The following is an 11,173-nucleotide window of genomic DNA, read 5'->3' as shown; positions in this document are numbered from 1 at the left end:
CCTTTATGTCTTTGCGAGACAAGTTAGTGGTGTTAATGTATTTATTAAGGATTTTTGGCAAACCTTTTAATGAACTGAATATTGTATTCTGTGCGAAAGCTATGCAGACGAGTGTTTGCAAATTCTGTCGAGTAAATTGTGCCAGTATAAGCTCATGTGCTAGCGAGCAAAGCCATGTGACGGCATCGGTTGTTTACAGCTGCAGCGCTATATAATGGACTCCGTCATGGGCAGATCGGGTGGCGTCATTCGCATGGTTGCTATAGATAGATGCCGCAATGGCTCGGTATCAATTCATATGCTGTATTGTCTCTATAGCTCGAATCCAATTCTACGCTCTGTCTTCCACCTGGAATATCACGAGCTGAGGATATGCTTCTGTGCCGCCTGTGGCTTGGCGTGTCCTACACAAACGCCTGTTCATTTCGCATCGGAATGGCCGACAGTCCTACATGTAACTGTGACCGCGAGCCGACGATTACCGTGGTCTGCCATCCACCAAGTTCCCACGCAAATCACTAGCCCTTGTGAAAGAACTCAAGAACAAAGGCTTCACGGTAAAGTTTCAGTGGATTGCCTCCCACATTGGTATTACTGGCAACGAGAAAGCTGATGCGCTTGCATACGCAGCGCTCTATCATCCTCCCAAAATCAAGGCTCCAAAGAGTAATCAAGTGAAAAAATCGGACATTCGAAATCACTTTGGGTCGCTTTGGGTTCCACCACATATGCCCTGCGTAACCAAGAGATTTCATCGAGAGGAAGTATCACTTTTATATCGAATCAGGACAGGATCTGCTAGTACACCGGCCTGGTTATTTAAGACGGGATGAATCAATTCTCCGAACTGTACGGCATGTGACGAGACAGGAGATATTGAACACTTTCTGTGGTCATGCCAGCAATTCCAAATTGAAAGGGACGCTCTCCTGGAGAATCTACAAAAAAAGGACCTTCCGCGTGCGTGCCTGCAACACCTTGTATTTCCCGAGGGATCAGTTATAGCCCGCACAGAAACTTCACGTCTGCTTATGGAATTCTTAAGAGAGACTGGTTTGATGGACATATGGTGAAACCATTCAGCGATATTGTAAGAGACGCTCAGGCGGAGCAATTGCCGGCCTTGATCGCCAGGCTAAACCCGCCTGTTGCTACAATCCACCACCACCACCACCACCACCACCATACGCATCTTCTTCGTGAATGTCCTCGACACAGTGTGCCTTAAAAAGAACTCTCAACTGAATTAGATAGACTGAACAATCCGCCTTTGTCGGAAGAGAAACTCATTGGACTCTGGCCCAGACCGTCCTCAGCACAGACAGTGTTGAACGCGTTCTAGCGCATCTTTAGGACATGTGGACTGAGTGACAGCATTTCTTAATTGTCGTGCGCTACAGCGCATGGACCATGTGCAGATTTTTCTTCTTATTTTGCTCGTGTCTCCTTCTATAATGTTTAATTCTCTCTCTCCTTACCCCAGCACAAGTTAGCCAGCCGGCGTACCCACTATCTATCCTCCGTCTTTCCCTCTCTTCCTATGCCAAAAGCATGTCAGAAAGCTATTATCAGGATTTCTGAGATGTACATAGCTCTGCAGCCGCCGGTCGCGATAGATGTGAGAATATTCCTCAACTCTTCTTTGTTTTATTGCGATAGCAATTATATGGACACTCGAAGAGGTTTTCTGCCGTCGCCGTCACCGTGAGGTTCCCTATAGAGTCCAACGGCGATGAAATCGTCGCCGCGAGCTGTATGCTGTATGTGCGAGCGAAAGCGCGCGAGGCACGCGCGCTTTCACGGGGAGCGAACGCACGGCGGAGAGCAAACGCGACTTCTTCCGTCGCGCGAAAGGCCGCGGGGGACGGGAGGGAGGGAAAGGAGGCGACGTTTAGGTGCGGCACCAAATGCGTATTTATATAACACGTTGCGAGGTGAGAATGTGGTAAAGACTTCCGACGCTACTCGACGAGTATCCCGTTCTGATCTCGTCGAAAACCTCCAAGCCGCCCCCAGAGGCACCGGCAACAGTCACCAACAACGCGCGCGTTCGGTGCGAACGCGGGCAAAACGCCGACTACGTCGACAACAGTTCGGCGCGTTGCTGGTGCTGCTGCATGTCCAAGTTTATACAGCTGATAAAACTACTATCCTTACTCCGTATAGCTCTCTACTAATTTGCTATCGCAATTGATGCTTCGCCTTTCGGGTGAAACTGCGACATTTTTTCAAATGAAAATGGCTGTAAAACCCGGAATTTGCAATATCGACCAACCCATAATGGTATTTCGATGACAAAGTTTTAGTCATCCGTCGAAGTTTGACATTTGCTATGTGGCGGAGTGGCGATTTTGATTATGTTATTCATACTTGTTGGTGATATGGCTTCCGAAACTAAACTACAATAGTTAAATTGCGAGTTAAATAGTGCGTGATAAATTCGAAGCTTGATTTTTATCGGCATAAGAGCTCTACATACTGCGAGCCAGCGCCCCAGCCACAGCAGAGACAGAGAAAGAGAAGGATAAATGAAAGGGAGGGTGGTTAACCAGGGCTGATCGCGGTTGTCTACCCTGCACTAGGCGAAGGGAAAAGAGGTGCAAAATATTAAGGGAAGGAGAGACAGTCCTGTGTTGATGTTGCTGACGTATTGGAAGTTGTCAGTTCTATATATATCACAGACGATCGCTCAGTCCGGTAGCTTCCAGAAATCGCAGAAGCGTTTTTGTGGCCTTCTGCAGCTGTGTATGTCAGGCCATAATCCCGAGATGGCAGAAAACTTATTTCGGAGAGGGCCATCCTAAGTGAAATGACTAGAAAACATCACCAATAATTTTATGTTCTTTAATCAGCTCAATATCCTTTTGTGAATACTGAGTGAATGTTCCGACGTAAAAGTTTTATTTCTTACTTTAAATAGGATACCTCCCTCTTAGTGACCGCGGAGATAAATGAAGCAGCAAAGCATTACACCTAATGAGTTAATATTTAATTGCATCCCATTCAAAAACAGTAAAATGCTATCATCTTTATACATGAAGAACGTTATGAATAATTTCTAAGTCACTGAGATATATGTCAAACAATAATGGGCCCACAAGACTTCCTTATGGGCCCCCGTTTTAACTAATAAGAAATTAAATTGCTAAATATCAACACATGCACATTGGGTTTTCTTCCTCAGATGTGATTCAAGCAAGGCGACTGGATTGACGCTGATTGCAAAAATTGAAATCTTAGATATAAGAATATCGGGATCGAGGCAACCAAACGCCTTATACTAAAATCAATAAAAAACCTCAAGGGCAAACCTCCCACTCTTTATTTATACATTGCACTATACTTTCCTTCTAGGATAGGAGAGCTTCTTCAGTGTTCCTTTAGGTCATCAATTCTCGTGAACATGCGTGTATCGGTGTCAGGGAGCCGACATGGTCGCCTAGCGCGCATAGCTCCAATGCTGGGCTTCTGATTCTCAGCTCAGAAGCCGCAATCTGTTCATTTTCCCGGATTGAAGGCAAAAAGAAAAAAACAAAAAACGACCACATTGCAGCTGTATTTGAGAAACTGCACAAGTGGACGAGTCACCAGTACTTATTTTCTAGGCGTTGTGCTGAGCAGCAGACTCGTCTGTCAATAAGCTTTGGGTTGCGTTACAAGGTAAGCACCGCAAATGCTTTATTGCACTTCCATGCTTGCAATGCACTCTCCTGTAGTGAGCCGTTATATACTTAATCAACTATGGCTGACGTCTCCATAAGAGAGATGGTATGAACTGCGAGGGACCGTCCAACAGAAGGGTCTCCTTTTGTCTTAGTGCGTTCCTCAGCCAGCTTCAAAGTTATGCATGAGGTCAAGCCGAGGCCGCTTCGTGATTTCGCCTCTCATGGGATTTGGGCCAAGCTAATAATAATATTATCATAATAATTATGGGGTTCTACGCGCCAAAACCACCACCTGATTATGAGGCATACCATAGTGGGGACTCCGCAAAATTTTGACCACCTGGGGTTTTTAACGTGCGCCTAAATCTAAGTACACGGGTGTTTTCGCATTTCGCCCCCATTGAAATGCGGCCGCCGTGGCCACGATTTGATCCCGCGACCTCATGCTTTGTAGCCCAACACCATAGCCACTAAGCAACCACGGCGGGTTTTGGGCTAAACGCCTTCGACTGAGTGATTCCATACATGACAATGCCTTTCTGGAATGGATCAGTGTGATAGGCCTGAATGTGACAAATCAGTTCTGTGGAAGACCAAAAGGTGGAGTAAAGGTCCCGAAAGGGAAACAATTTCATCCATCCGAGTGCAGCACGAAGGTGCAAAGGCAAAAATACGGGTTTCCCAGTAAAAAACAACTTCGCAGTAGAAGAAAAATTCATCCTGGTTTAGGGAATGAATTTTCCCTCAACTTCCGTCTCATTTTTATGTGCCACTAAATAATGTACACGTAATCAGCTTGCTTCAACTATTCTGAACATAGGCAACGGTCTGATCCCAGTTACTTCCTATAGGGCAATAACTGCTATCTCAACTTTCTTGACTTACACTCCAAGCGCTTCACATTTTTTTTAGAGGCACGCACTTTCATGTTCGAGCACCTTCACAGGTAGGAGTTATCGTGATAACGTGGAGCGAAAAGTAAGGTGGATGAAGGGCGGCTCTGCCGCTGCATTTTGGATCCAGTCCCGTGTGGCCGTTTGGTCCGGTAACTTGGGCCAACTGGTCTGCATGCTTGCGGAGAATGATGCAGTCGCGGGTGTTCTATGCAGGTTCAAAAGCGGTCCTGCGCGGAACGGCGTTATATTAACGGAATCAAGGTCTGTGCTTCAACAACTGTATCGTGGCGCATATTCTAATAAATATTGTCGAGAGTCACTTGGTTTACTTGCACATTTCAGAAACAAGTAGTCTAAGGTAGCCTTTCGGTGGATATCTTCTTCTTGGTATCACTGGCAATAAAATAAGAGATGCTCTTGCAAAAGAAGCTCCATCAACGACACCAGCTGTGAGCAGCCGAACACTGCAAAAAGTGCGCATGCACACCCATGCTTTCCAGCACAACTTTATTAAGGAAAAAAAAAAAAAAACTGAACGCGAAATATTTGAAGCGTATTTTATAAGGAAGACAGGTGATATGTGTGTAAGCTGTCCGCCTTTGGCGTAGCAGGAAAAAGAAGTGGCATTTCTTTCGAGGCATCTAGACATGTGAACTAATTGACTACACAATCTTATGTGTGAATTGATTGACTGACACAATCTTTTGTATGATGATGCATGCATGATGTAGTACCTGATGTGCAGTGCATAAAATAAATGATCGTTTAAAATAAACGCCAGTTGGAAGATCGACGCCCGTTCTGTCGTAGGTGTTCCTTTCGTCTTCGTCTTTACCGAGTTTTCATGAAAATTGTCAAGATGAACTAACTCGCCCAAACCAGAGTATCATTGCAGCAGTGAGAGCACCGATCAGCCACCAGTCGCTTTGAACTCCGCCACATGAGCCCAGCGTAGTGATGGGCTTATTCGCGTGAACGTCACGTTGATTTGCAGAATACGAACAGAGAGAGAGAAAACAAGAGGTGAAAGGCAGAGAGATTTAACCCCAGAGAGATGAAGCCCAAGGTGGCGTACCCGCTACCTTGGGCTTTCAAAGTCGGGTGAAGCCATTACGCGTACAATGCAATGAAATTGGTGACGTGACGCGGCTGCATTTCATTTACTCCTTGGCCGCTTCAGTGTGAAAAGGAAGACTGACATCTTGTAACTAAGAGGTGTTCCACATGTGTGTGTGCAACAGGTAGTGTTCCCCGTAGGACCAACGATAGTCCGAAATTAGACCTCGCATCCTCTACTCTCATTTTACACGACACGGAACTTCCGGCGACGTGGTGACTCCTGGTGACTCGCACAGTCGCGCTCAATTTGAGCTGCAACACGGCGCCCATACTCGAAGGGGCTACAAGACTGCTCGGTGGCGCGGACATCCGAAAAATTGGTTTAATAAATACCGATAACTTGAACGGTGTTGATTTTCCAATTTTTCATATGTCAGTTCCACCATGAAGCCTTGGGCCCCTTTCGAACATGGGCACCATGTTGCAGCACAAATGGGATCTCAAATGTTGCAGCTCAAATGGGAACGCAACGCTACGTTTCTGAGAAGAGGAAAGCTACGATAAGGGTGGAGGAATCGCCGGCCCAGATTGCCAGGCTAGCCCCGCCAGCACCAAACACCTTAAGCGACCGACGTATATACCGACCGACCAACTGACTTGCGCAGCCGTGTATCTTCATAGTTTCTAGTGTTTTTATTTTCCCGGAATAAGTGCAGTAAATTAAAGGAAGGGTAAGTTTCGAGCAGCGGTGGCGGCGGACAGAGAATGCTTGAAACCTCGTCCTTCGGCGGCTGTATGCACATAGCATAGCTGCACATTCTCGTTTCATGGCATATTGTAAGACTTGACTGGGAAGTTCACAGCGTCCGCGGCTAGAAGGCTCTCACTTTCAAAGCGAATACCACTTTCTTCTGCACAGAGGTTTTCTGCGCACCAATAAAAATCTGTGTTGAAATTCACAAGGCTTTTCTCTCGTAAGTGACGCCTGCCATTGTCGCGCCACCTCCGTTAATCTGTTCAATTAACATGAAACCTGACATACCCTCTGCTTTTATGAATGATTCTAGCGTAAGAACTTCTTTGTAAATACGGGTCCTGAGACCGCATCCCAGTGTTTAGCGCGTCTGGTTCTCAATTGCACATTGGGGCATGAGTTCGATTGCTAGGGCGATGGTAGGGAAACTTTCTTTTCTTTTTTGGTTCACCATATGTTGAACATGAAACTGAGCATTATAAAATCGCCTGACGAAAACAGTTCTTAACTGCTGGCGCAGTAAAAATAGAAAAAAGAAAGATAAAGAGGAAAAAGAACCGAAAAATAACCGAGAAAGAAGAACAAAGAGAGAGAGAGAGAGAGAGAGAGAGAGAGAGAGAGAAACAAAACAAAATAAAACTGACAAATGAAAACTACGGCGGGACGGGTGGGGCAGTCTGGACACTCTCTGACTTTGTTTTTCTCCGAAGAGGGTTCCTCTAGTAAAGCACTCACTCACTTCGAAACGAAGACTTGAATTTACTGAACGCATACTTACCGAGACTGAGGTGAAACCAACTGTACAGTAGAAATCCTTTCTATCATCATATCTTCCCTCTGCGTTCCTTGATGTGTCGTTTTCGCGTAGCGCTCAATACACCACATACTAGTGCATCATTAATGGAGCACACAAAAGCGAGCGCGATACATTCTTGTGCACAGCAAAGCGAAAGATTCGCCGTTGCTAGTCGTTAGACTTGTAGGTTTTAAAATATATGTCGTCGCAAGCATGTTATCGTCATTGCTGTAAATGCTGTTATGAAATTAACATCTCCCGGTTGAAGTAGTTGGCTCCTATGCGCAGCCGAGGAAGCGTTTTCACAGCTTCACTCTTTCTATCAGTAACCATGCAGTCATCGAGGCAAATTTGAGAAAATAGACAGCTAGACAGGACGAGAAACGAAGAAATGACGGAAGAGGAATCACTTTACTGCTTCAGAACATTGCGTGGAAATTTGGGCCGGCTTCAAATAGCTGCATGCATGGGAAGATGCGTACCAGTCAACCACGACAGCGCTATACGAACGAGGGTTCTGCTCCACTTACCTCCTACCCTTCCCATACACCCCCCCCCCCTCCTCGTTCCCTTCCCCCCAAACCATTGTATTTTGTTTTACTTCGTACACTTAAAAAAACAAACTGCAAAAATTCACAAATTAAATTAATTACTCTAATTCCCTTCATAGTTACACACTGTTTACATTGGAAAGTTGAAGGAATCGTCATAAAACTGTATTTCTGAGGTTTTACCTTGTAAAATGGCCGCGCAGACCGAAATAACTGGCGTCAAATTATGTGTTCAATTTACCTGACTACGCACTCGGCGCCTCGAAGCGCGGCTCTCCGTCCAACAACCCTGTGACGTAAATGTGTGACGCAAAATGAAGCTGGCGTCGCTCAAAGTTTGGAGTTGCGCAAAGCGCCAATCGGAATTAGCTCGTGGAAAGAGGAACATGCGACGCCAGCTCCATTTTGCGCCTCACGTCCCTTTTTCCACTACCTAATTCTGATTGGCGCTTTGCGCAACTCCCGATTAAATGCATATTCACCTCAGCACGAGGGGTGAGACCAGCGCCTCCTCTATTTTTTCAATGCCAGCCAGATGCGGCCGATCCAACGGTTCACCACCCTCTCCGATTACCCTGTCCAACTCTCTCCCGTCGGTTAGCGCTCGCGCCTGCTTTACGGTCGTGGGGGAGAGTACCCTCTGGGTAGCGCCTCACGACGGGAGTCGGAGGCAGTAATCATGACAAACGCGTGAAGCGTCTACCGCATTTCCTCCGGAACGGCAGCGGCGCACGCTCAGTGGCTCAGACGCACGCGTGACGCAAGCAGCCGTACCTAGAGGGAGCATATCCTAGGGTGCCTCGATGTCCTCCTCGCCAGCGGCGGACGAGGAGGACATCGAGGCACCCTAGTCGTACCCTCTGGGTAGCGTCACATCGCGGCAACTCACTGAACTAAGGCGGACCAGCGGCTCCCATGCGGAACGGGCGATTGCACTGGCTTTGAAAAAATAGAGGAGGCGCTGATGAGACAGACCGCTTTATCGCGTGGTATGGAGAAAGTTAATTTCTTTTAAGGCCGCTCTACTGCGTAAGGGCGCCGTAAATATAAATAAATAAATAAATAAATAAATAAATAAATAAATAAATAAATAAATAAATAAATAAATAAATAAATAAATAAATAAATAAATAATCTTTTTCCCTACGTATATACCGTGTATTTCTACAAAGCCTTTAGGTAATATTAAAAAAAAGGTGGTTTTGAAATAAAAGGACAGTTCCTTCGGAGACATGCCGTCAAGGGTCGCGACCACGGCATGGCGGGTGACACGTGGTAATTAGTCGCTAATTACTAAAAGTGCATTAATGTTTATTTCAATAATTTAAATAGATTTATTTTAGACGTTTTGGCTGGGCTCTTGATCAAGGCCGGACCTCAGCCGAAACGCCGAAATTAAATGTTTGTTTTTGCTTTTCTACATACGTCTACACTTTATTTCTTCCTTTCTGACGAGTTCCACCAGATGCAAAAAAAAAAAAAAATGAAGAGCTTTTCTGGTGCAGCGTTTAAAGTGAAGTTTGTTTTGTCCTTCATTGATTAATGTATGTATAACACTGGCGTCAGCCCGTTTGTGTAAGAGCCTGCATAAAGCAAAACGAAAAGTTTGTTCAACGCGTCAAGTTGTTCAACGCGTTTATCACGATATTTCGGATGCAAACTTGACGCGATTGAAAGAAGTCCTGCAGGATGTTACATGGGAGTGCATATATAACATCAACGATTCAGATAAGGCATATGACGAATTTCTAAATGTAGTGAAAAATATTTATCACGCAAGCTTTCCCACAAAAATTGCTAAGCGGACACACAGAATACGGAAACCTTGGGTAAGCAAGGATATATATACGATAAAATTAAAACCAAAGAACAACTTTACGCTACCTTCTTTAAAACTAAGGACCTAAATGTATTTGCTGAATTTAATATAAGCGGCTTAGAAACAACGTTGTGAAGTTGCTCTGGAAAGCGAGGTCGGCCTATTACTCTAATCTATTTTCACATGATATTAAGCGTACCGACCTCACCTGGAAAAAAATAAACACTGTGCTCGGGCGTAACCAAGAATGCAATGACATTGAATCAATATGTTACGCTAACGATTATGTTTCGGGTTCTGCTTTAGCCAATCTGTTTAACAATTTTTTCATTAACCAATTCACAAGTAACGCAACACTACAACACAAAAGAATACAAAGACCTTGCACAAGCCCAAACACCATAATTTTTTTACCCAACAGACGCTCAAGAGGTGGTTTCCGCAATAATAAACCTTAAAAACAGTAGCGTTTGTGACGTAGACAACCTACAATTAGGACCACTAGTGCATGAGATAGCGCGTCCATTAACGCACATTTTTAATCTTATCCTCTCCACTGGTGTATTTCAAAAAACCATGCAGATTGCAAAAGTAACTTTAATTTTGAGGGCGGTGACAGAAATGTATTGAAGAACTATAGACCCATATCAATTTTACCCGTTTTTTCCAAAGTGATAGAAAATCTCTTGTATATAAGATTGTCTAACCATTTTTCTAAGCAATCATTACTACACAATTTTCAGCATTAATTTCGTCAGCATTGTTCGACGGAAACCGCGATGCTAAAGCAAAAGGAAATAATCTTTAAAAACTTTTCAGACGGTAATTTAACGCTGGCAGTATACGTAGATTTATCGAAAGCCTTTGATTCATTACAGCATGAAATACTACTTGATAAATTGCAGTCATACGGTGTACACGGGATCGCGTATGACCTCCTAGCTTCTTAAGGCATCGTAAGCGATACGTATCAGTAGGAACATCTTCTTGAGATATTAAATGCATAAAGATGGGAGTACCTCAGGGCAGCATATTAGGGCCACTTTTATTTTGTGTTTGCATTAACGACCTACGCTTTTTTACCTTAAATACACATGTAACATCAATTTGCTATGCTGATGACACTACATTATTAATCACCGGTAAAACATCTGACGATATACAAAAGATATCTGATGAAACAATGCCGCTGTTACTAGAATGGACAAAGCGCAATTCCTTACTTATTAATACCGCAAAAACAAAAGCAATACTCTTCAGATCCAAAAAAATAAGGTTGTAAACTTGCCATTGATTAAACTCGGTCACAATGTGATTGGAATAGTAGAATGCATGAAAGTGCTGGGCGTATATTTTTCAAGTACTTTAACTTGGGATGACCATATCCGTGAAACTCATAAAAAATTGTGCAAGACTGCGGGTATGCTAAATAAATGTAGACATATCATTCCTCAACGTATAAAACTACTACTATATAACTCGTTAGCCCTTTCTCAGTTATCCTACGCCCACCTAGTATGGGGCACAACAACAAAAACGAATCTAAACCGACTGTTCTTAATTTAAAAGAAGTTTATGCGAATAATTGCAAACGTCCCATATGATTTTCACATGCAGCAACTCTTTAAACAGT

This window comes from Dermacentor silvarum, chromosome 1 (genome assembly GCF_013339745.2).
Source record: "Dermacentor silvarum isolate Dsil-2018 chromosome 1, BIME_Dsil_1.4, whole genome shotgun sequence".
Classification (NCBI taxonomy): domain Eukaryota; kingdom Metazoa; phylum Arthropoda; class Arachnida; order Ixodida; family Ixodidae; genus Dermacentor; species Dermacentor silvarum.
Note: the sequence above shows the minus strand (reverse complement) of the source record.